Source organism: Suricata suricatta, chromosome 2, assembly GCF_006229205.1.
Source record: "Suricata suricatta isolate VVHF042 chromosome 2, meerkat_22Aug2017_6uvM2_HiC, whole genome shotgun sequence".
Taxonomy (NCBI): domain Eukaryota; kingdom Metazoa; phylum Chordata; class Mammalia; order Carnivora; family Herpestidae; genus Suricata; species Suricata suricatta.
Window position 1 is genome coordinate 139,997,756 of NC_043701.1, and position 26,066 is coordinate 140,023,821.

Below are 26,066 nucleotides of genomic sequence, written 5' to 3' on the forward strand. Positions count from 1 at the left end.
AGAGAGACCTGGGATGCTGGGGCTCCCTGAAGCCCGTGCCCCAGGACACCAGAAGGAGGAGGGTTGGGGACTGAGGGCCTTTGTTCAAACCTCTTCCCCCTTACTGGGCCAGGCCACTGGCCTCTACACTCCCACCATGTCCCCACCTGTGGACAGGTGAGTTTCCAGCTCCTGAGACACAGGGAATGGAAAGGGTTGTCCTGGGCCAAGCCTCCATCCCACCCAGTCTCCTGACACTTGTAAGGATTCAGGCGTGCAGAGCAGGGATGGGAGGAAGGGGTCTCACTCAGGGGGCTGTGCCGAGGTTTGGCCACAGGCTGTTCCGGCGTGGGGGCCGCGCTGCCCAGCGAGGGTGTCGCACCTGCAGAAGGTGCTATCCTGTCCCCGCTCTGTGCCCGCTAGGAAGCCCGGCCTCGAAGCCTCACTTCCGCCTTCTTCAGCATCTTCCCTTGTCCTCGTCCCTTCCTCATGATTCCTCGGAAGTGACACTGCCCCTCTGCCCAGAGTGGGAGAAGACAGTGATCCCAGTCCCCTGGTTGGGGCTGAACCCCCATGCAGCCCCCCTTCAGCTGTGCCCAGAGCTGTGAGCCATGGGGAGGAAAAGCCACTGCCTTTTGTTAAGTCCTTTTGCTGGAAAACAAGTAGCTGGAGGTCTAGAGGTCAGAGGCCAAAGGCCACCAAACAAGCCAGGGCAGCTTGCCCACTCTGGCCCCAGAAAACTTGAGGCTTCTGAGGAGGTCGCCACAGAGCTCTGCCCCTGTCCGGGCCTGGGTGGGGCCAGTGGGACAGGAAGCCAGGGAAGGCCTGGAGGATGGGACTCAGGGTGGTCTGGACCTGAGCCAGGGATGAGGCAGAGCCCAACCCTGGCCTGGCCCCAGGGCCACGGCTGCACAGGTCACCCACCCGACAGGAAACCCTGCCCGGCACCCCCTTTGTCCCACCCCATGTTTCCCTCGGGTGGCGCTCTGCTGTTTCCCGTGGGGGCTGCTGCCAGGAATCATACCCTCTTGAGAAAGGAAGCCGGACCTCAGACTCTCAGGCTGCCCTGCCTCTGACCTGCCCTGACCCCCCTCCCAGAGCCTCCCACGGGTGGAAGCTTTAGGCCCACACCCATGCGTCACCCCACATATGCTGATGACTTATCTTCTCCCAGGCAGTCACCTTTAGGGGACTGGGAAGAGAAACTTCACAGTAGGGCCAGGCCTGGGAGTCCAGAGACCAGTATTTGAGATCTAGGATCCACCACCAGCTTGCTGGTGCCCTTGGGCCAGTCACTCAACCACTTGGGCCTCATCTGTAGAAAGAAAAGGGAGAGAAAGGAGCTCTGCCCAGCTAAGAGCATCCCATGAGATAAAGGGTTTGGGCGTAAGATGAATTTCTACCCTATAAAGACAGCCCCATTTGGGATCACCTGCCCCAGAGCCTCCTTCATGCATCCCAGACACCTGTCTCTGGTCCAGTCAGGGCCCTTTGTCTGTGATGAGCCCCAAGCAGGGAGAGGGACATGGGTGGCTGCTGGTGTCCCCATGGTGGGTGAGGGTGATGATGCTGGCGTGGCTCCTCCTCCGTGTCGTCCCACATCTGAGGCCTCAACACAGGCTCAAAGCTGGGTATCCACCTTTCTCTCTCCTCCCAGGGGCCGCGTGAGGGCGCATGCTGGGGTCTCTGCAGTTCTCTGCCGCACGCAGGCTGGCCGGCCTGGTTTGGTTAGCAAGCTAGGAGCCAGGAGCCAGGGAGGGGGCAGCGCCCAGTCTCCTGTCTACCTCCTCCCTCCTGGTAGGAGCTCTTCGGTTTTCTTTTAGTTGTGATGTTGAGCCTAAGGCCCAAAGAGAAATGAGCTCATGATAGCACAGCTCTGAACGTTGCCGTGGTCCCCCGGGAAGTGCTGTGGCAATACCCTGTGGACAGGAGAGCACGGTCACCATCTCTGCGAAGACACAGCTCCTCCGATCCCCATTTCCAGGGGAGCAAACTGAGGCACGGAGAAGTGAATCAACCTGCCAGGGAAGGTGGTTACGCTGGGCTTTGAACCAGTCAGTTGGCCCCCAGAGTCCATGCCCTTGACCACTGTGCTGCCCTGCTCCTCTGACCCAAGGCCCCTTACCCAAGCCAGGCACCCCCAGCCTACACCCAATTCAGTATCAGCAGGGGCCACCTGGGTACCAGCCACCCCAGAAGGGGGGTAAGGGGAGGGGCAGGACGCCAAGCAAGCAGACCCAAGTTGCCTTAACATGGGATTGGCTAACAGAGTCAGGCCCCTCAGAGCCTGTGGGCCAGCTGAGAGCCTGTCAGTAACTAGGAAGGTTCGTGCAGCCCAGCCCCTCGATGTGGGGTGCTCACAGTGGCCTTGGGCACATCACCTCTCTGAGCCTCGGCGTCTGCACCTGCCATATGGGCAGTCTGAGCCCCACAGCCCATCAGCGGGTGTTCATTTCTTCCCCGGTGCATCAGGCCACCGGCACAAGGGACGTTGCAGGCAGCAGAATTAACACGGAAGGGTGCAGAGGCAGGAGACCCAGGCATATTTAGGGAAAGGCTACAGGTTAGCGTCAGGCCGAGGCCTTGAATATAAAGATGATGAGTTAGAACTGAGCCTCGTAGACGGTGGGGAGCCATTGGAGGCTCTCGGACGGAGGCGCGGCACGTTGTCAGGGAGGGCCGCTCGCAGCAAGGAAGTCTGCCGTGTTCATCCAGGTGTCCAGGGCTCTGATTCAAAAGGAGTCATGTGGCTAAGAGGGTTGGCCCACATGGGTGGCTTAGCGGGGCTCAGTTTTCCTCCTATAGACTGGGTCCGTGGTCCGCAAGGCACTACCATCGCAGGCTCGAAGTGTGCAGGGCTCTGCAGGGGGGGCAAGGGTCAACACTAATGCCTCTTCCTCTGCATGTCCCATAGTGCGTGTTCCCGCCTTCCCTTGGACTGGCCTGGGCTTCCCACCCAGCCCTGGGTGGGGCCCCCCTGCTCCTTCCTCCCTCTGTGGCTTTCTGGTGGGGACTCAAGGCCGAAGTGGGCTGTCGGGTGTGAGCCAGGGTGGGGACACTGGCAGTGGGTGGAGTCACGGGATGGGTGGCCATGAGTCAGGAATTGCTGGGCCTGTGTGTCATCTGGCTGCGTGCTGTTCTGGCCTCCGTGTGCCTGTCTGCCTCCTCTCTCCCGGTCACATCTGCGCCTGTGGGCTGCTGGCTCTGCTGGGCTGACAGTGCTCTGTTTCCAGGAGCCCAGAGCCAAGTTAGGCAAGTCAGGGGACCTGGACTCCAGGTCCCAGGCTCTCCCCAACACTCAGGGTGATCCCCGAGCCATGCTTTCCCAGATTGAAGCTGCATTCTAAAAATTAAAGCTGCTTTCACACAGCGCCTAAAGCTGCCTTCACATGGCGCCTCCCACCACTGCCCATTCATTCGTCCAGCAGACATTCCAGAGGTTCCATGGGAGGATGACACCCATCAGGGGGCCGGCCTCAGCCCCTTTTTAGCCTGTACAGGGGTCCAGTCCCAGAGGTCAGGTTCTGTCAGTCTCAAGGATTGATGGGGACATGAGAGGTGGGTCCCCCCCAAATCCCTTGAAGTTGCTGGGCCGAAGGAGCCCCTCTTTCTGAAAGAATGCAGGGAGAACCCAGACTCTGGGGAGAAGGAGGCCATCCTAGGCTGGTCCTGATGCCCTGGGAATCAGCCACGGACGTCCTCGTGCCTCCTGGAGGGGACCCTGGGACACCTTCTGGCTGCGCCATGGCTCTGACAGGGTGAGGCTCTGGGGCTGCCCAGGAAGGCAGGGTCAGCCAAGGCTGGTGGTGTAGGAGCCGAACAGGGAGCCTGCTCACAGCCTGTCGCCTGGCCCGGCCATATCCCTGCATCTCCGGGAGTTTTAACAAGCAACCCTGGGGTTAGGCAGACATCACCCTTTACAGATGGAAGGTGGAGAGGCTCTGGTCCAGGTCAGGGAGGGTAAAAGGGCAAAGGGCGGACCAGAACCCACCTCCACATAAGCAGGGCTGGGTAGAGACAGGCTTCTCCAAGGCAGCTGCAATAGTGAGCCTCTTGGGATGGGCCACAGAGTGCAACATGATGATTAACACCCCCTACACTCCCATTCTTCCCCTGCCTTCCCAGCAGCAGCCCTGCAGACCAGACCACCCCTGGGCTGCCCTTGACACTGGGGACTGGCCTTCCTACAAACAGCAAGCGCTCCCGTGACCTGCTTCTCCAAGGAGTTGAGTCATGCATCCACCCCAGTTAAACCTTCTCCCTCCCCATTTTACCATTGACTAATCGGAGGCAGGGGTAGGTACCGGGACTTGGCTAAGGCCATGTGGCCTGCAAACAGCAGAACCAGGATTTCATCTGGGCCTGGGTGACATTGGTGCCCACGCTCAGACCCGCTACCTCCTGCTGGCAAGAACAGTGCTTTCCCTTGTCTGGCATTTGTCAATCTGGGCCTCGGCCACCACCTCAAACTGGCCTGGCCCCCATGTGGCCAGAACCCCAGAGGGATGCCTGTTTAGGAAGTGTGACCGCTGGGGGCTAGCCTGGGCCCGGGAAAGGGGTCCCTGGGAACACTCAGTGCTAGGTGGGGTGCCTATGCCGTTGGAGGCCGCTGTGCCCCATAGCCTCTCGGTCTTTCTGCCCAGCTCCTCAATGGAGGGAGCATAGGGCTTGGGGTCCAGGCTGCCTGTGGAGCGGCCCAGCCCTGTACCAATTGTAGATATGATGTTAGCTCAGCTAATCCTCCAGCCCACGATGGCCCTCATAAGGAGACGGAGACCTAGGGGACTTGCTTGTGAGTCCTTAGCTTCTTGGTCCACCTTCAGCACCAGAACTGACCTGGGTTCTCATCTTGGTCTTGGGCCCATCCCTCTTCCTCTTTGGACTTATGTCCCCTCCTCGTTAAGGGGGCAAGCTTAAACTGAGGACTTCCAAGGACTCTTCCGAGAGCCTCCGTCAGGCCCTGTTACTGCTGCAGAGGCACTAGGATTGGGGACGTGCCGAGGGTGGAGATCAGGAGTATCGCTTCAGGACAACCCTCAGATGGGCAGTGCAGGTCCAGGTGACAGGTGCCAGGCCACCCCAAGCAGGCAGAGGCAGGACACGGAGTCCCTAAGAGGGGCCCATTGACAGATAATTAAATTTAGGTCATCAGCACTGGGAGTGGCAAATGCCCAGGGGCCCTGGTTTGGGCAAGACCAATAGGGTGCCCCTCCGGGTAAGACCCTGGCAAGGGAGAGGCTGTGCCCACCCCCAAGGGGCTGATGAGAGGGTGGGCGCTGGAAGAGCGTCATGTGCAGAGCCTACATCGGGAGGGTTCTCAGCTCCTTTGGCAGTTATGTGGGAAGGGATTGGGAGTAGGTGGTCTTCGTGAAGCCCATCTCTGGGGGACAGACCCACTGGCCCTGCTCCTGAGTCAGCCCTAGAAGGGGCATGAAGCCAGCATCCATCTTCATAGGGTCTTTCTCCTTCTCTGCAATAAGAGATGTGATGTTTTCTTCCCAGACAAGGCCCCCGCACTCCCCCTCCCCGCCGAGGTCTGCAAACCTGAGCCAGCAGTGAACAATGATAGACCCCATTTATGGAGCATTCCTCGCACAAGTGCAGCATGGGCATAGTCTTGTTAAGGCCTGACAGCTTTGGGATGAGAGGGACTCCTGTTACCCCCATTTTACAGATGAGGAAACCAAGGCTAAGTTTCTTACCCAGAGTCCCAGCTCAGTGAGTCACCTCAGCTCTGCCGGAGGCCCAAATCTCGTAGGTCAGAGCCATGCTGTAAGCCATCAGGCTGCGTTGTGCCCTTGCCCCTTGGTTATTAGAGAAATCTGATGCCTTGGAGAGGGGGGAGACCTTCCCCCTTCTGCCAGCGTGAGTGGGCCACAAGCCAGAGCTAGACCCCTCTGTTGGCCCATTTGCACAAACCCAACACCAAGGAAGGGGCTGGGTGGCTTGGCGGGAGGAAGGTGTGCATGTGTGCAGGTGATCCTGACATCTTTGAGAGCTGGGATCAGTGAATGTTGTACCTTGGGGCCTGGACGATGTGCACTAATAATGAGGACTTCCTGGAGGAGGTGCCATTCCAGCTCAGCCTTGAAAACCCAGGAAATCAGGTTTGGGCCCTGGGGGAGGCTTCGGAGGGGCCCCCAGGCATGTGCCTGCCAGTGGCCAAGGATGCTCATGCCCCCACCCCTTGAAATACAGCTTTTCCCCTGCTCACCAATGACTGCTCTCTCTTCAGCCCAGAGTTTTCCCCCTGCCTCTGGGCCTTGGCCCCTCCTGCCTGAGAGACTCTGCCCAAAAGGATGGTACCCCAGACCCCCTGTTCTGCTGCCACACCAAGGTGGGCACACCTACCAGCACTTCTCTTGTAGAATTCTCCATCTTTCTGTGTTTTTACCCACCTCGTGTTAGACAGTGTACAGACGCTCTTGAGACGCATACAGTCTGGCACTTGTTGGCCTTTGACCTTGTTCCCTCCCCACACCCCAACCCTGTTCCTTCTTTTCTTCTCCAGCAGATGGTAGGCACTGTCAGGAGTTGCAGAAAGAAGGAAGTGAATGAAAGAATGAATGGATGGATGGATGGAATGAAGGGACAACCCCCAGAAGTCATTGCTCCATTTTCAAAAAGGGGAAATCAATCTCGGATGTTAGGAGGGTGGAGAAGGCAATTCCGGGAGCCCCCATGACACTGGTCTGCCCTTGCCCCCCGCTTGCCAAGATTCCACACTGGAGAGAGGAAGGCGTGAAGCCCAGGGGCTGGGGCTGGCCTTCCCTGGGCCTGGGTGTGGGCAGGCTGTCAGAACAGCTCCACATGCTCTCAGAGGAAGTGAAGACACACAGGATTATTGAACCAAGGTTCTTTCACGATTCCCGGACCCAAGAGTTCCCCCGACCCCAGACAATCACTTCCTAGGTCTGCTTTCTTATCTGTTCCTTGAGACCAGCTGCAGCTCCTGCTCTTTGGCGAAGAGACTCCGGATTTCAGACCTGCCCTGGGCACTGAGCCATCTGAGCTCTGGGCTCAACTCTGCTGTACCTAGATAAGGGTCTCACGGCCACAGAGATGAGCAGGCACCTGATTCTAATTGTGCAAGAAGGGAAGAAACACCATCAACACGTCTGGAAGTTCAGGAATGGGGAAGATCATCTGGGGGACTCTCAGGGAGGGCAGCATGGTGGAGGTGGTCATTGGGCATCAGAGGAAGGGGTTTCGATGGGCAGGGTCTTAGAAGCCTGGGTCCTCCTTAGGCTTTATGGCTCCCTGGTGACAGGACTATGCTGAGGGTGGATGGAGTCGGGCAGGAAGGGCCGCGGAGGAAGGGCCCTAGAAGATGGAAGAATTTTCTGCGTGTTTCCGGCGGGCTGAGTTTCTCGCTCAGCAGGCACAGCAGACATGCATGCGTGTGTTTGGGGGGTGGCGACTGGCAGCAGGGGTGAAGAGCAGAGGCCTGGTGATGGAGCTGTGAAGTGCGGCTCCGAGGTGGCATGGATATAGCCCCCTGCCCCCCAACACCTAATGGGGTGCTCCAGCCCCCTCCCCCAGGGGCCTGTGGGTAGCTCAGTGCCCTGGCCCAAGTCCTTCCCTACACCATCAGCCTGGGGCCTCTCCTACTGAGTGTTTAGTCAGAGGCACAGTTCAAAGCTGCCTTCTTTGCTCCTGGCCCAGCTGGCCTCAACTTCTACCTAGGCCCAGGACCCTCTCCATCTGGCTTTCCCCATGGTCTGGATTCCTCTCCCCCAACTACCCCCCCCCCCCACCACAAGCCTGGTGAGGTCAGGGAATATGTATTCCAGGAATGTCGGAGGCGGGGCAGCCAGCCTGGTTTGGATAATCATCGCTGTAAATATTTGCCTTGCTCCTGGAGCCGCACTGGCCGCCAGGGTAGGACCAGGGGCCTGTTCCAGGGTCTTGTCAGGGGATGCTTTCCCGGGTAGATCTGAGGTGGAGGAGCCCATGTCTCCCCAGTGTGCCTGGGAAAGGGATCTGAGGCCACCCGCCCCATGCAGGGCCAGAGATGGGGCCCCTGGCCTGCAGGACTCACAACTGTTTGTCCCGTCTGTAAAATGGGGGTGAAAACAGCTGGGGTGAGGCAGGTCAGTGCCCTGGGAGCCGGTTTAGGTCGGTTCAGCCAGTGGAGTAGGAGGTTAGACCCAGTTTGGGTGGGTCCCATGTGACCATGTTTTGGTCCCAACCTTGGCCACTTATGACCTTGAGTAATTTCCCCCTCCTTCAAATATTTAACAGCCACCAACCCCTGACCTATTCTTTCCTATGTGGCACCTGTATTGACACACCCATTTCGTGTTAACCCTCACAGCCACCAGGGCCTGTGGAGCACAGGTGTGTGACTCGCAGCACGTGACAGGAGCCCTGAACTCCGGCTCAGGGATGCCATCAGTAGGCCACCTGCCTACAGATCCCACTGGGAGGTCTGAGCCCTTCCCGCAGTGGCCTGTGGCTGAGCAAATGCTCTGGCTGACGCTGGGCTCTGCATAGTCAGCTCCAAGCCTCACTGGTGGGTGAATAGCTAGAGGGGTCACTGGTCTCCATTTAGAAAGGAGATGAGGGCTCAGAGATGCTGAGTGACTTGCCTAAGATCACCTAACATTAAAGGGCAAAGCAAGGACTCCAATCCAGCTCTACCCACCCTTGTCCTGACCTCACGCCTGAGGGCAAGGCCAGGGCTCCGGATCAGAATGTGGGTTTCAAATCATCAGCAGCTACAGAGAGCAACCAGTGGCTTAGCCACAGGCCTAGAGCCGCAGGCACAGAGCCTCCAGGGTGTCCACATCCTGATGCCCTGTGACATAGGACCTTCTTGGTCCTTCAGCAGTCCCTGACAGGCCCTGCATCTACTCTGGGCTAGGCTCCACCCCAGGCTGCTCGTCCTGTACTTCCCTCCTCCCCCCACCCACCCACCCCTGGGCCCAGGTCCTCCCAGGGCATCGCTGCAGGAGGAAGAGTTGGAAAGGTGGGTGTGTTTGGGAGAAGGTATCTGGGTCCTGGGACACTCCCCACCCCAGAGTGACCTTTGCCATGTCCCAAGCCCAGCCTTGCCACTTTCCGGCTATGATACCTCTGGCAACACTATCTTCCCTCAGATCTCAATTTCCTGCTCTGCAAAATGGGCACCCATTCTGCCCTGTTCTGCCTTGCCATGCTCTGCCCCTGGGGGCTCCAGACACACAGTGAGAATGAAGGTGTGGGTGCACCTGCAGTCCACAGGCCCCTTTCTGCCTTCCGGCCTCCGTGGTCAGAGGCTGCCGCAGCCAGGCTGTCTCCCCACTCCCCACCCCTGGAGTGAGGGTCCTGAGCCAAGGACGCCACAGAGCCTTCTGGGCGATGGGCATCCACCCCCTTGGGAACACTGGACACCCCTCAGCCCTGAGATTCAGCCCGTGCCCCACCCCGCTCCAGGCACCTAGTGCCCTTTCAGCAAAGAACCCTTCCCTGCAGTGGATCTGTGCTATTTATGGTTGCGATCAGGGGACACCTGGCCCATCTCCCTCCTTCTCCCCCTGGTCTCCAGAGTGCCAGACCCACACAGGCTGTGAGCCCCACCTCATGGTACCCGGGGCCAGGGAAGGGCTGGATGATACGGCCTCCGTGGTCACAGCTCCTCTGGGCCTGGGTGAGGGGGGCCGGACGCTATCTGCCTCTGAGCTGGTCCTCTGGGAGCAGGCAGAGCATGAGAGGGGCAGATGGCTGGCCTGGGCACACCCTGGCTTTCTTCTTGTTACTCATCAGCCCCTGATTATCCATGTGACCTTAGGAAGTTCTAGAACCCCTCTGGGTGTCCTGTGTAAATGGGGGGGGGGTGCCTGTTTAGTTTCTGCCTCGTGGCATTTTACTGAGGGTTGAAGGAATCTCTCAGACATAACCCCAGTATGGACTTGGTAAAGGCAGGCCCCCAGTCCTGTCTCTTTCCAAGGCTCACAGGAAAGGGGCTGAGTTTATCAACTGCAGCCTATCTGTGCACTCAGTGTGTGACCTTGGACATGTCTCTTCGCCTCTCTGGTCTGTCTGGTCTCTACACAGGGCCAGCAAAGAGGTTGGAGGGCTGAGGACCGCGGGGCCCACATGGAGGCACCATGAGCCGGAGCACCTCGAAGCAGCAGGATGGATGGGTGTCGTTCCTTGGGGCCTGGTTGTTGCTCACTGTGTGAGCGAGGACTTCCCAGCTCTGGCTTCTATCTCAGCTGCCAAAATAATTATTTTCTCTTTGTCAGCGGGTTTGCTGGTCAGCTCGCCTTTGGGAAAGTCCTGAGCTGTTGGTGGTGGGGAGGCAGGAGGCCGATTCCGGTTCTGCCCCAGCCGCTGACTTGCTGTGTGCCCTTGGGATGGGAGTGGGCACTGCCTCTCTTCAGGCCTCAGTTTCCTCCTCTGAGAAATGGGAGAGTCAGAGTCTGGGAATACAGGGGCTTATTTTTGTACCTACAGCAAGCAGTTTGGGGGCTGCCAGAGCCAAAGGGCCAGGACATGGAGACTCTTGCTGGGGAGGGAATGCCATGCTGGCTTTGGGAGCGTGGGGCCTCGGGGTCTCACCAGCACCTGCAAGGTCATTTATGTCTCAGTTGGCATTCGTGCACATCTAGCACTCATGTGTGCTACCTGGTACAGTCTGTGTATTCCTGTGTTCCCATCCCACAGATGAGAAAACTGAGGCACAGAAAGGTTTAAGAAATTTGCCCAAAGCTCCACACTTGTTAAAGCGTGAAACACGGACTTGAACCAGCCACAGCATCCACCTCTGGCCCTAGGAGTGCCTGCCTGCTGCCCCGTGGGGTGGGCCAGGCCTGAGGCCTCCAGCGGCCCCCTGGCATGTGTGAGAGCCCACAGTGAATGTGGCCTGCACACCCCCTATCCCTCTGTTAGCCGTGGGGCTCATCCCGAGAAGCACTCAGCCCATAGTCTGGTTTCCCATTTCTTAGAGGAAGACATGCAGGCCTAAGAAGCAGGACAGGTGCCCAGAGCCACCAAGTGGGGTGACTTCAAAGCCGGGACCCAAGCTTGGGGCTCTGGGGCTGGCACCTTCCTCTGGGTCCAGGCCTCCTGGATCTGTAGGGGGTGGAGCAGAGTAAAGAGCACTGGTGGCCCCGGCAGAGGAACCCCGCCCCCGCCACCATGAGGATAAATGACAGTGGGGGATGGGGACCAGGTGTACATGCCTTCTGTCTCCCTCCGCCATCTCCACATATCCTGTGCTCTCCTGCCACTCTGTCTGCTGTTCCCTCTGCTATGAGCACTGCTCTCTCTGGCCTGGGCCCCCAGAACAGCCTACATGCCCATCTCCCTGCCTCTTCCTGTCCCTCCCAAGCCCTTCTTCCCCAGCAGCCATGGGAATCTTCTCAAACTAGAACTAAGGTCATGGCCCTCAGCCTTTGAGACCCTCCTGTGGCTCTCAGTGATTGGCCGTGCCCCCCACTCACCCCACCGCTCCTTCCCTCACCACATCTAACCCCACCTGATCTCAGGTCCTTCACTGAACCAGGCTATCTTTCCAGTCTTTGAGTCTTTGCATATACTGTTCCCTCTGCCTGGAATGCTGTTCCATGCATCTTGGCCTGTCTCTCTTCTGGCTCATCCTTCAACTTGATTTCCCCAGGGAGGCTCCCCTGAACCTTGAGTCTATGCTGTGTAGCCCCTGTGCTCATCCTTTTTGGCAGATGCCACTTCTCATTGTGTAGTGTTTCATCATGGGAATCCCTACAAGGACAGGAACCCCCGTCTCGTTCACAGCTCGGAGTGTTTGTTCAGTGTCCCTTGAGCAAATGAATGAACAGCCCCCAGTGCTCCCGTCCCCATATGTCCTTAGATGTCCCTAGAAAGCCAGAGAGAGGTTGTGATCCCACTTGACAGGTGAGCAAACCAAAACCGTGAGGCCAGGAGTGTATCCTCAGAGCTGGTAACCAGCAGATGCGGGGTACCCAGGGACTGTTGGTGCCAGGGCACCCCACCATCATGGCGCCTTCCCCTCAGCCCCTATGACTCTCATCTGTCCAGGAGGTGGGTGGGTGGGCCGTGAGAGCTTAGTTGGTTCCAGGGCCTGCCGCCAGGCCCCCCTGACCACGCCTTCCCATTGCAGCAGGATGGAACTGGAGTGAGGCGCAGGGGCTGAGCACTGCTGACCGGACGTGGGACGCTGGTGGTTCGCGGGTCACTGAGGTAGGTGTGCGGCGCGTGGGGGAAGGCTCGGCCCTGGTGCTTGAGCAGGGGTAGGCGTGTCCTGAGTGGGGTGGGGAATAGGTGTTGGCCCCCCGAATACTGTGCCTCTGAATGGGCCTCAGCCCACATGGTGGGTTGGGTGCTGCCCCTCCCCCTGCTTAGACCTCATCGGCCCCCGGAAGGGCCCCCAGAGGCCTCTAGGACCTGGCCTTTCTCCAGAGTGCCTGCCAAGGCAAGGGGTCAGGGAGAGTACCAGGAGAGGGGCAGGTTCGGTGTCCCCAGCCTTCACACAGCATCTCTGTCTGTGCCACTCAGCCCCGTGGCCTGGGCCCCATACACTGGGCAACACAGCAGCCACGTGGGAAGGCCTGTTTGCCAAAATGGGTGTTGTGGCTGCCTACCTCCTTCTCTCCCACAAACACGCTGAGGGGCACGCTCCAGTCTCTGGGCTCTGAAGTCAAAGAGTGATCACGTTCAAATCCTGGCTCTGCCACTTGGCCGCCATGGCCTCTTGCGGTTTCCTACGTCTTGATTTACCTGTCTGTAAATTTACGCGTGGTGGGCTCCCGGCACCTGCCCGCATGGGTGTGCAGACACACTGGGCACCAGATACACTCAGAAGGACATGTCAGAGTCATTGCCAAGGATACTAGGACCCTTCCTTCCTTCCATACACCTCAGTTCCCACATCCCCTCCTCCCCAAGCACCCAGCAATGCCAGGATGGACACAAACTAGTCATCCAACATAATGAGGGGGTCAAGGGATCCCCAGGGAGCTCCCGAGGGCAGCAGCTGAGCCTCCTGCTGGCCTGAACACCAGCATATCACATCACAGAGCAGCATTTCAGGGTTGATCACACCTGGCCCGGTGCCAGAGGGTGACCTGTGTAATCCCTCTTTACTCTCCCGGCCCAGAGAGGAGAGGCCTCCACAAAAGTGCTGACTTGGGCCAGAGCCCTTTGTCCCAAGGCTCTGGGGCCCAGCAGGGGGAGGCAGAGTCTTTGCTCTCACACAAGGCTTCACCTGATCACATCCCCGCTGCCCTCAGCTCCCCTCCTGACCCCTGTGCTCACAGGTGCCCAGACACAGGGTCGGGGGAGCCCTGTGATGCCGCACATTTCAGTCGGGCTCTGGAACCAAGGGGCAGAGCTGCAGGGAATCCCGGCTCCCTGCTGTCGACTCATGACCTTGGGCAGGTCCTCTCACTTCTGTGAGAGTGGGGGGCCAGGGTTCTTATCAGAAAACAAGGATAATTATACCAGTCCTGCTGGGAAGGCCATTAGCCTGAAATATTTTTAAATGTGAGAGCTTAGTGAGAGTCTGGTGTGTACAGGCATCACTCCTCAAATACGTATTTCTCCCCGCAGTAATCCTGCAAGGAGGTGTTTACTGCCTCCTTCTCCAGAGGCTCAAAGTGGTTAAGGAACCCGTAGAGCTCTAAGTAGTGGCGTGGGGGTTTGAACCATGGAAGTAAGCGGCCCATGATGCCTTAGAGACCAGGGGCGGGGCCACAGGAAGCCACCTCCCAATCCTGCCTTGTGCTTCTACCTGGCCCTCCAAGCCCTGCTGCCCGCCCCCGGGAGCCAGAGGGTGGCCCCCAAGGCTGGTGACCGCCCCTCCCCAGGGGGCCTGCCAGCAACTTGATAAGGCTGGGGGCCCCCCCTGCTAATTGTGAGGTAACCTCTGAATTCTCCTTCACGGTGGGTTCTCTTTTCGGATGTGTTTCAAGGTAATTCATTCCCTTTCCAGAAATTGCCAGTGGCGAGGCATTAGGCAGCTGGTAATTAATCATAGGAGCGGCTTGGAGTTTATTTAAAAAAAAAAAAAAAAAAAAAAAAGGAAGACTAGAAAGCCTTGATGGAAAAAAGAAAAGAAAAGAAAACCACTCCAAGGCAAGGGTGGTAATCAATACCTCAGTGTCCTAGAAACAGCTGGGGGTGGGGTGGCGGACACGCGGCTCCTCCTGTTCTTCCTGGGGCTGACAGATGGTCAGGGCCTGCAGTAGCCTGTGTCAGGCTCTACCCTTCACCGTCAGCGCCCTGGGCCGCATTGAGCAAGTTACTGTCTCTCCCTGGACTCAGCTTTGCCACCTGTAAAATGGGGGAAGGGCAGGTGTCAGACTAGGAAAAGATCCTGTGATGATATTTGTTCACCACCACGTCCTGGTGCCCAGCGCAGGGTAGTTGCCCAGTTGATATTTCATTAGTAGAGGGAGGGAGTGGATGAACTTGACTAGCACTGGCTAGAGCACATCATTTCTCTAGTTCTGTTATAACTTGGAGTGACAGCTGGAGTGAGGGGCCAGCTCTTTCACTTTGCAAACTGATGTCAAAGGGCAGCCTTGCCCAGCAGATTGGCCGACAGAGCTCAGGCCCTTCCCTGGCATCCTCAAGTTCAGCACTCCAAGGGTCTGAGCTGTCTGAAGATTTTTTTTAAGTTGCCCTCTGAGTGGGTAGTGAGTTCCTCGTTGCCAAAAGTATGCAAGCTGGGGCTGCACAGGGCAGTCAGGTGGCAGACTGGGTGAGAGGGCAATCAGGGCATTCCTGTTGAGAGAGAACATGAGGTGCACTAGGGTGGACACAGGAGGCTGGACGGGCAGAGAGGGGAGCCCCTGCCCCCGCTAAGAGGGGTTGTCCATGCAGGACACTCATGCTCTGTGCTTTGGTGCCTGTTCCCTCTGGAGGGAAGGAGGTGTGTTGTCTCGCTCTCTGTTCGGTTCTCTGTGCGCACGCGCTTCTCTCCTGCCCAGCTCTCCCCATCTTCTCACGAAGGCAGCCCCCCTCTGCCTCCTTAGCTCATCCACTTTCTCCCTGTACCATGTCCAGCACTCCCCGTGGAGCCCCCTCTGGAATTTCCTCTGAGCCCTGGGACATTCTCACTTCCCCTCTCCTTACCCTCAGAGATACTCCAAGCTAGGCGTCCCTGCAGACATCTGCTCTGTGTCATCGCCTCTGTCGTTGCCAGGACTCCACAGAACTGAGACCTCCCGGGCTCCCAACCTGCCACCCTGAGCCTTGTTCTCCCAGCTCTGGCGCCACTCAGCTCCCCCTGCCCCACCCCTGCTCTTTGGAGGTATCCGAGGCAGGGCCCTGCATGCTCCCAGCCTTGGACGCCGGCACGCTACATGTGGCCTTGAACTGGGGCAGACAGTCTCCAGGGACCAACCACTCAGGGTGGAGCCTGAACTCCCAGCTGCCCTGTGCTGTCCTGAGCACCTGGGCCTCCAGCCACAGGCTAAGGCAGGGAAGCAAGCGACAGGGGGCGTGTGTCCACTCACAGGGAAGGTTGGAACCCGGCATTGCCCTCCAGCGCTAATAAAACTCCTGCTATAATTAGAAGTGAGGTGTTCAAGAGCCGGGTGGCTGGCAGGAGTCGGTGTATGCTCATGAATAAATAAGTTGTCCTCTCCTGAGGGGAGAAGGATCCAGAGGGTGGACTCGCAGAGAACATGGGGCCGGAGGGTCTCAGTGGTCTGGGAGGGAGGCTGGTATGTTCTGTTGGCCACACACCTCCATTCACTAGGGCGCCTTCTGGGAGCTCCCTCGGCCCCCATCCCTGGCCGTCAGTCTCACTGGGAGTGCCTGCCGTGCACCGAGCAGACCGCCTGGCATTCGAAGCCACAGCCACCTGCCCCAGCCTCCTTGCACGGCAGCGTCACACACTAGCTGTCTACCAGTGCCCAGGGCTGCAGCTTCCCAGTGCTGCCCCCTCCTCATCTTTGTCACACATCCCTGCACCTTTGTTCCTGCCCTTCCTTCTGCCTCAAAAACCCTCCACCCTCGTTGCTTTGTGGCTGGAAACTTTTGGAGCCTTCCGCAAGCCATGCTTCCTCTGCAGGGTCAGACATGGTCTCCATCCCCCCCGGGCCCCATGGCCTCTGCTTCCCAGAGGCTGGTCCTTTCCTCCCTGAACTCGGCTAAACTTGAAACCCTCTTTATGCGCCTGTGCCCTTTGGCACACTCACCAGCCTGCCCGCCCCCTTATCTTCTCTTTTGTCTTGATTGTATATTGGAAGAATCACCTATTGGCTCTTTTTATGCTCTTTTTTCCTCCGAAGTCTTTGAAACCTGCTGCGTATTTAACGCATGCACCACATGCACACATGGGTGATCAGGTGGCCCGTGTGGTTCCCTCATTTGCAGGTGGGGAAACCGAGGCTGGGAAAGGAAACCTTGCAGTTAAGAGTTGGCAGGGTAAGTGCGTGCTGTGGTTCAAAATGAGGAACCAGGGCATGGGGCACTGGTCATAAAGATACATTGAGGTAGACAGAACTGTGGCAGGTACCTAGGCAATCAACCCTTCGAAGAGAGGGAATGTGTCGTGAGGGTTCCATTTTCCTTACAGTGGGTTCTGGTGTCCTGGTGCTTCCCCGCCTAATCCCCAGACAGCCCTAGACCCAGGGGACTGTCACAGGCTGAGCCACATGGAGATCAGTGCTGCTGCTTACTACTGCACGCACGGCGTACAGCCTAGAACACTGGAACGCAGTCTGAACTGCAGAGGTGCCCAAGTGCATGACCCTGGGAGCCTGGAGAACCCCCATGTGGTGGGGAGATGCCCTGGGCAGGGATAGCTCCACGAACAGGAGGAGGAGAAGGGAGTTGCCCTCCGAGATCCTGGCCCTGCTCTGCCAACCTGGAGGAACCTCCCAGGAGCACACCAGCAGCAGAATAGCCCCTCCGGAGCCCTGTGCCCTCTGGAACCAGGGTCCCCCTTGAGTCCCTGCAATCCCCGCACGTTGCTGCCTGCTCTGACGACAGGTGGATTCATGTTTGTCTCTGCTCAGGGATCATGGCAGGAAGTCTTAGAAGGCTCAGGTGCTGGGCTGATCCTTCCCTCATGGGTCCCCCGCCACAGGGAGGGCTGGGGTCACTGCCCAAGGAGGACCCTCCTCGGAAGGGCCGCCTCCTCCCTCGCGCTGAGGGCTGCAGAGCTTGTGTGTGCCTAGCTAGCCCAGTGAGACGAATCTAGCCCGTCCTTCAGCCTCCTGCACCCATGGCTTTTCCTTGTCTCTGCTCCTCCACGCCAGCCACCTGCTGTCTCCCCTGTGGAACTGGAAGCCCCTTGAAGAAGGCTCAGGGCAGACCGAAACATGTCCCCCATCTACCAGGCGTGCTTCCTGGTACACCTGTGCTGGGCAGAGGCGGGAAGCCAGCAGGCACTCACTGGTGTGCCCTTACTTTTCTCCAGTGACGGCAAGGAGATTTTATCGGGTGTGCCAGTTCTTAATGTGCCGGGTGGGCTGTGGTAAGAAGGATTCTGAGGCTGCGGCGGATAGCGCTACGTGCTGCATGGGGCACGCTGGGCCTTTCAGCCCCGGCTTCCTGGCCAGCCGGTCTATTTGCCAGGGGTCTCAGTCCTGGGCTGTGGCCAGTGCAGGCATGGGGAGAAGATGGTGACCTCAGTGTGGTCCCTCAGGTGTCCGTCTACCACGGCTCCTGGGTGGACTGCCCAGAGAACCTTCCACATCCCCCGGGGCTGTGGGGACCCATAAGTCCCAGAGAGCTGACTGGGGAGCACTGGCTCCACGCCCACCACTCTGGTTAATGCGATTGCGTGAAAGCTTTTCCCTCCCATCTGTCTTTCCCGTTAAGTGCTTCTCACCCTTCTTCAGTTCCGGTTTGGGAAGCAGCACATCTTGCCTCACAGCTGTCGGGGACCCTCCGCTACTTCCCCGAGGCCTTTCTGGGGCCTCTTTAAGAGCCTGTGGGAGCATCTCTGCTCCATAACCCCGGTGGGATGCTCTGGTGCTGGCCCCTCTGTCTGGCCCACACTTTGGTTGGCCGGTGGGACAGCCTAGTGTGTGACGGCTCTCCTTGGATGGCCCCTGGTGGGCTCTCTCAGCCTCACCTCCACCCAACTCCCAACCCCCTCCCCCGGGTCACCCTGGCCTGGAGAGTCAGCCCCCTGCACCCCCCACCATCTCTGCTCCCCAAAGATACTCTCTCAGCCAAGGCTCCCAGCCATCCTCCGCACGTGGCCAAGGACTGAGCCAGGAGAACTTTGATAAACTAACACTTGCAAATAACCCAAGACATTTTTCTCTGTGTGTGGAAGAAACACAACAAAAACACTCATATCCTGTAGCCAGTTTAGCCTGTCCCCAGTCACAGCTCCAGGGGGGCCGGTCCAGGTCACCCCGTGCCTACCAGGGACTCCTCCAGCTGCTGCTTGCATCCCTTCACTGCTGGAGAGCTCACCATCTCACCTAAGGGTTTGCTCGTGCATGGATACTTCAGTGTGTAAGGGATGCAGTATGACATGGGGTTAAAGCATGGGTTTCAGAAACAGGTAATTCTGGATTCAAGACCTTGCCCTGCCCCCTGTCAACTGGGTGAGTCTGGACACGTTACTTCATCTCTGATACCTTCTGTTAGGTTATAGATGAGGGAAATGGATGAATGGGGAGAGGCCTGGCTGCCTGCAAGGGGCGCTGTGGGGAAGACATGCAGCAGTGGTGGTGTGGCACCAGACTTCTCTGGTAATGCAGAATGGATGCCCTCAGGCAGCTGCCTTCCACCCCCTGGGCACCAGAACATCTGCGTGAGGTTGGCATCGAATCTCAAGTCTGGTAGCCAGATACTTCCCTTCCCCCGGATTCTGGCCTCCTGGGTCCTCTCTGGAGCTCTCCAGTGGAAACTTCCAGGATGGCAATTCAAGATGGAGACGGAGTCCTTCCCCTAAGTGCCAACACACACAGGTCACCAGGGGCATTTGTTCAAATTTGGAGTCTCAGGTCTCTCTCTTGGAGTCTGATTCTGTGGGTCTGGAGTTGGGCCTAGGGCTCTGAATTTTTAACCAATGCCCCACTTAACACCTATGATCGAGCCAGTCTGGAACTCATGGATGCCAGTAAAGGTGGCTGGCCTCAAGGTTGGGCCCTGGACAGTGCCGTAGCCTTTCTGGCCGAACTTGGGCAAATCTGGCCCTTTCTGTGGCTGAGTCTGCTTCTGAATTCACCAGGGGTTTCGGTGATCTGTAAGGGCCCTTCCTATTCTTCTAACCCCCTGAGATGAAGAAGGACATTCCCTGGGGTCCTCTCAGCCAGGACCACTGAGGCAGGCCTCTGGGTTTCAGCCCCATTCCCTCTGGCCATGGAGCGTTCACATCATCAGGCGCTGGCCAGCCCCAGAGCCCCAGGGACAGAGAAGCTGCTCCCTGGGCCTGATGTGTCATTTAGTGGTGATTCCCCTGGGCCTCCCAGGAGGCTTTTAGGTCAGCAGGCATCTGCCGAGTCCACTCAGATCTGAAATGTCTTCTGCAAACTGAGAAGGACCACTAACTTGGAGCCAGCCCAGGGAGGCAGGATGAAGTGGAGTTCTCTGGCTCCTCCGAGGGGCCTCAGTGCTTTACTAGTTAACACACATAGAGGCCTGGAGTGTTGGAACTTGGGGGTGGCCTTGTGGAGCCACCTCTTTTATAGAAGGGGAAACTGAGGCTGCAGGGGGACAATGAGTGGCTAGGTCACCCAGGGAGAAGCGGGGAGTAGTGCTGGATCTAAGCCTCTTGGCTTGCAGTCTGGTCTCTGAGCCATGCCTGGCCACCCAGCACATCTCTCCCTGGGACATCTTTCTGGGATGGATAACCCCCTCTCCCCCCGCCCTAAGGCCTGAGCCCTAAACCAGCCCTCTGCTGCCCCTGGGAAGAAATGGGGCCATCTCAGGACAGGGACCAAGGGCTGCCTGCTCCAAAACACTGGGCCTGTCTTTGATCTGTACTGTCAGCCTGAATCAACAGCCCCTGCCTAGCTCCCAGTCCCCCACCCCAGCCAGGACAGCCATGGACAGTCTCCAGGAATATCCAGGGGGAGGGCAACATGAGCCAGAATGAAAAGGCTCTCACTCCCCAGCTCCCTCCCATTTTCCACTCGCTGGTGCTCAAGGGAATTCATAAGCAGAGGTGAAACCCCAGCCCTGTCCTAATGAGACCTTGTTTGAGGTGGCTGGGGCCTGGCAGGTGACAGAGGAGGAATTATTCACCATCTAGGCGTTCACCGCCCACCCCACCCCCCTCCCCAGCATGATGTCAGGACCTGGGGCACAGAGACTGGGCTGTGCTGTCACTCAGATGAGGGACCAGGGCTCTTTTGACCACCGGCATCCAGCCAGCCCTGGGTGTGGGCTGGGGTGGGCGGCTCAACCTCCTCCCTGGGCCAGAGCCCAGGCGGGCCCTCGGTTCACACCGGCACCTGGTACAGGACCCACCTCGAGCCCTTGGCATGAGCCAGTTCCTCCTCCCTCCACTCTCCATCTGTAGGCAGTAAGGCAGCAGGATTTAGTAAGCACCTACTGTCTGTGTGGATCTATGCTCCGCTCTTGGGGGACATAAGGCAACAGAAGACCCTATGCCAGCCCTTAGGTTGGCACAGCCTAGGCTGAGGTTTGCTTGCAGGGAAGAGAATCAGTCATACCCATACCAGCGCTCTGGGACCAGGGGGGTGTTGAGATCAAGGAGAAGGAGCCCTTGGGAGGTGCAGGATATGGAAGGCTTCCTGGAGGAGGCTGGTTGGAGAACATTGACACTCAGAGGATTTTAAGGATTTCCGGTGAGGCTGAACGTGAGACAGGAAAAGCACAGCCTTGGGTCAGGGTATCGCCTAAACCAGGACCCTGGATAAGCACAGGGTCTGTGCTAATGACGAGAGCAATAACAATAACGATGCCAGCAGGGAGTGCGGGGTCTCCCTCAGTCTGACATCCTTTGAGGTGGGACCAGCATCGTCTCCATGTAATGGAGGAGGAAACCGCAGCAGGAGGTGGTTAGGAAGATCGCCAAAATCTCCAGGTGGCAAAGGCAGGATAGGAACTCGTGATGCGTGACTCTGACGCTCTGGTGGGGCTCATTCCACCCGGCCCTCACTGCCAACGAGAGGAACATCTTTTTTGACACGAAGGAGAAAGACATGGACTCTGAGAAATCATTTGACATCTTCCATTATCGATCTGTGCACAGGCCCTTCTGGTCTTTTCCCAGCTCCATGGGAAGATGAACGCCCAGTGGTTAGAGAATGGGCCTGTCCCCTGACTCGGGCTTTTGTAGCACAAGGAAATTATCTGCTAGGCTTTGGTGTCCGGCAGTTTGATAATTCAGGTGTTTAAATGGTAATGACTGGGGGGCCAGCCCGAGGAGGAGGCAGTGAGTCAGATGGGAGATACAACAGGAATTACAGACACTTAATCTCTGTGCAATAGGACTTTTCTAAATCTGCTGGTTCTGCCCAAAGAATGAGCTGACTAGAGGCACCGGGCTCCCTCCACCTGGGGCTGGGCCATGCTGGGCATTCTTTGCTCTGTCTGAGCGGGTTGGGGCTGTGCTTCTAGGAGGTGGCCGGAGCTTAACAGCTGAGAGTGCAGAAGAGGATGGAAAGGTTCAAGGGACAGCCCACGTGTCCCAGTTGCCAGCAAATCCCTCAGGCCCCCACGGACAACCTGCTGCTTTTTTAGGGGTTACGGGAAGGGTCTCCCAGAGATTTATAAGGAAGAATTTTAAGAATAGACCTTGTTCAGCAAATGGAGAGAGAATTGACTTGCCCAGGGTCATGCAGGCAGGATTTAAGACGCAGTCCTTGCTGTTAATCACTGTGATATTGCGTGTGTGTGTGTGTGTGTGTGTGTGTGTGTGTGTGTGTGTGTGTGTGTGAGAGAGAGAGAGAGAGTGTGTGTGTGTGTGTGTGTGTGTGTGTGTTGGATAGTCTTAATGATAATTGTGTTAATTAGCATCTGCACCGTATACTTTGTGCACACTACCTAATTTAATTTTCCTAATGCCTGTTTTGCAAGTGAGTAAACTGTGGGGCAGAAAAGTTAAAGTCATGTGGCTACACAGCCCTTGGAAGATGGGGTCAGAACTTGAACCTGGCTCCATTTGACCTTCAAACCCGAGCCCAGCCAGACCCAAGGCACTGGGCACTTGCTCTGGACATTGCCAGGGGAGAGCCCATGCCAACCAGGAAGATCAGAGGCGGCTTCCTGGGGATAGGTAGGTTCTGTCTGTCTCCATCCGACCAGGTACCTTGAGCCTTCAGGTCCCAAGCTGTGTAAGACCCAGTCAGTCACCTGACCCCCCAGAGGCTCGTCCTCTTGGCCATAAAATGAGAAGAAAAAGGCCTCCTTCCCGGGGCCCAGAAGGACCATGCAGGGGAGAGTGTGATTCCCAGGTCCAGCTGGGCTTGCTGAAGCAGGCTGCCCTGCTCCGGGCCCAGAGCCTTTCCAGCATCAACTCAGACCCTGGCAGCCAGGGCTGCTTGGCTTTAGGCACGCTGGGGGCACACAGCTCCTGCTGGGAGGGCAGGGAAAGGCCAGCACAAAGTGGATGGAACAGCATGAGTGAAGACACAGGGCACGGCCAGCACCCAGCTGTCGGCTGCAGGGAAGGGAGCAGTGGTTCGTGCGGAGGTCCAGTGGCTCACACTCTCTTTGGTGGGTAGTGAGGAGCCAGCAAGGACCCTGGCACAGAAAAGGACACAGTGCATCACTTCTCACTGAACTGTCCTTGAAATGCAGCTTGTCAAAGCCCAGAGATAGGACAGGCGGGCTCAGGTGGTGGCTCTGCCCCCCGTCAGGAAAGCGGTACACACTATAGGGACCTGGGCTGTAGCCACAATGTCCTCTTTCAAATGCAAGCCTGGTGTGTGCCCTGAATGGGAGAGATCAACGAGTTCATTCAGAAATAGGGGTGGAGTGGAGAGAGGTACACCAAAACCAGGTAGCACACATAGTGCACCTGCTAAATGGGAGATTCCAGAGACATGGGATGATAGGGGCTAGGAAAGCTGAGGGGCCAACAGATCCCACCTTCTCTAGCAAGGGGAAACTGAGGCACAGAGACAGGAGGGGGCTTGTTCAGAGGGGCCCGGCTTATCGCAGAGGTGGCTGCAACAGTTTCCTTGTGCTCCTGCCACCACCTCCCCCGTGGGGCTTACCACCTCCCTCTCTGTCTGACCTTCCTCCCCAGCTCTCCCCCTGAGCACGAGTGGGAGGCAAGGCTGGAAGGCAGAAGCCTTGGAGGGCACAGAGCAAGGGAAGGGCATTCCTAGCAGGACATGGTGGGGTGCCTCGGGGCTCTGTCGCCTGTCTTTCTCCATTCTAGACACCAACCTCGTGGCACCTGGACAGGGAAGGAGAGCACCCACAAACATCTGCCAGGGCTTGGAGACGGTCCATCTGTGGCCTGCTCTGTGTGTCTGCCCCGGGGCCACATCCATACCTCTGGCTTTTCCCCCTGTCCTCCCCATGCAGGCCTCCCTGTCATGCGCATCCTTGCTCCCTCTGTGGTGCTTTCCTGCACCCATCTTTGTCTGTCTCCTTCCTTGGCTCTCTCGTGCCAGGGCAGATGCACAACTCCAGGGGGCGCCCCATCCACAACTGTGTGCTGTCTCAGGGCCTTTTCCTGACTCTCTCGGTGCCTCCCTCACTTGTGCCCTCGTTCTCTCTGGGTCTTTTGCTGTCTTTTTTCTCAGTCTCTTATTTTCCCTCTCTGGGCGTGCATGTGCGTGTGTGTGTGCCCATACACCCATGTGTTGCTGCTTCCCCATACACGTGCACACATGTATCCGCCCCTCTGGGGACTGGGCGAGGTTCCTTCCCATGCCTGAAGGGGCAGCTGGGCTCCCTGCGGGTGGAGGTGGAGCCAGGGCCCCAGCACCCACCCCCTTGGCAGCCTTGATATTGTCCTTGCAGAGAAGGTCCTGCGTCTGTCCCTGTCTATGGGGGGCCTCCCTGGCCCAGCTCAGAGGACTCCTGGGAGCCAGTGCGAGCCTGGCCGTCACTCCCCTTGAAGGTGGCTCCTGTTTGGGAACAGGAATGCCCTGGATAGGAAGAAGAAGGGAGGGGACAGTTGGTGAAAAAAACAAACAAGCAAGGGATTATGATCCCTGAAAATGTGCCCTTTGTCTGGTGTTGGAATTTTCCCAAAGCTCTAGCAGCGGGGCGCGGGGAGGGCGCCGGGCAGAAGGGGCCAGGGTGAAAGCACCATGGAGCAATGGGTTGGGACTGCTGCTCTGGCCCCGAGGCCCCTTCGGGCAGGGATGTGTCTCCTCCTCCTCTAGAAACGTCTAAATACGTGGCTAATAAGATGAGCTTCCAGGTCTCTCCAAACCCACCGTGTGAGCAGAGGCTCTTGCCCAACCACTGTCCTCCATTGGTCATTAAGCAGACATTTATTTAGCACTGCCTGTGTACCAGGCTCTTCTGATTGTTTGGGAAACGGCAGTGAGCCGGAGCCCGGCCCCTGCCCGCGGGGAAGTGACATTCTATCGGGGTAAGAAAGAGCAGGGATACATGAGCTCTGAGGCCTTCCTGACAGTCCCCTTGCCCATTTGTGCGACAAGGCAGCTGGCTGTCAGCATTGAGGGCCTCCTGTCTGCCAGCACATGGCCTCCTCCCAATCAGTATAGCCCAGCACACTCAGTGCACGCTGGCTGAATGCACACCCCTGCTATAGGCATTGCTCAGTTTATTGGGAATTTCCAGAAGCACCTGGAGAGGGGAGGGACCCACAGGACAGCAAAGGACAAGACAGCAAGGACCAGAGCCTAGAGCAGTCCTGGGATGGAGTGGATAAAGGACGCTTGGCAATGCAGCACAGGGCCCCCAGCTCTGAGGTTGCCCAGGACATGATCCTAGAGAGGTTCCTGAACCCCGCTGGGCCTCAGTTTCCTCATCTGCAAGATATGAAGGTCAGACAGCTGACAGGCTTATTCTGAACTCAAATGTGATCACAGTGCCTGGCTAGGTGGTGTTCATCAATCAATACTGTCATGGGGTAGGGGGCAATCTCCTTTTGTCAGGGGACTCAGTCAGGACTCTTCCAGTCTGGTTGGTGGTCATTCTTTCTTGGCCGTTGGGAAGCCTCTTCTCTCTTGGCCTCAATTTCCCCATCTGTGGGAATAGGGCTCGCTGACACAGGAGCCAGGAAGCCAACAATTGTGCTCAGTGCAGGCAGGCCGCTGGGTACTCCAGCTGCTCACAACCCCACATCAGCCATCAGGCACCTGCAGCCAGAGTTGTTCCCGCGTAAGGCCCCTTGAGGATCCCACGGGGTCCCCCGCTGGGGTCCCGGAGCTCCCACGGGCCTGCCAGGGGTTCTCAACTGCAGCAAGACCTGGCATTTCTCTCCCCACACAGCTGGCTGGTGGAGCGAGGCTGCTCACAGCGCCTGGCAGGGACCCGTAAGTTGAAAACATGATGTTTCCTGTCAGAGGCCAGCGCGGGGCTGGACTCGGTGTGGCCTTGGAAAGCTGGCCTCGCTCTCAGGAAGCCCTGCTCCCCACAGCACCGCCACAAAAACAGTGGAAAAGTGAAACCTTTTCAAGTCTGTGTTTCCACTGTAAACAGGGGGTGAGGGCTGGCCCCTCGCCTCCTGGCGCGGCTCTGCCTTTCCTCCAGCCCCGGGTCAGCCTGCTCGGTCTTTGGAGGCACCTCAGCTGCTCCTTCTGCCCCAGCCTGCGTCCTTGCAAGTCAGAGAAGCTCTGTGCCCCTAATCATGGGGGCTTTCAACGTTAGTTCAAGCATCAGCCCTCAGTACCCATCCTGGGAGGTAAGAAGGACCAGGGGAAAACACCAGTGCCCAGAGAGGGACAGGACATGGCCATGGCGGGAAACCCTGGCGGGTGGCCGTGTGAGCCTGTGCTGAGTTGCTCCCTGCTGTAGCCAGAGTCCCTTGACTTTGTCCAAGTCAGATGAAGAGCCTAGCACAGGCAGCATTTGGTGGAAGGGACTTTTTTATTGTAAACTCAAAGAGCATCCTTTTTTCCTTACTGTAAATGTGATGCACGCCTCTTGTAGAAAGGCTGGAAGTCACATAAACGTGGAAAGAAGAAAAATAAAAACTGTCTGTTATCCTCTCATCCAACCACTGGCCATGCTGACCAACATTCTGGTGCAGTTCTTCCTGGTGACTATAATTTCTTTCCTTCTCTTTT

The 26,066-nt window shown here is 57.7% G+C and overlaps 1 protein-coding gene across 4 annotated transcripts in view; it reads left to right on the forward strand.

The window, feature by feature from the left end:
* ZMIZ1 (zinc finger MIZ-type containing 1) overlaps window positions 1-26,066 on the forward strand; it is a 181,366-nt gene that overhangs the window by 28,046 nt on the left and 127,254 nt on the right. For 3 of the 4 annotated variants that reach the window (XM_029932022.1, XM_029932026.1, XM_029932025.1), the window contains exon 2: window positions 12,065-12,144. The gene's annotated coding sequence lies outside the window, so the exon portion shown is untranslated. The remainder of the gene's footprint in view (window positions 1-12,064; window positions 12,145-26,066) is intronic. The other variant, XM_029932023.1, reaches the window with a different exon arrangement.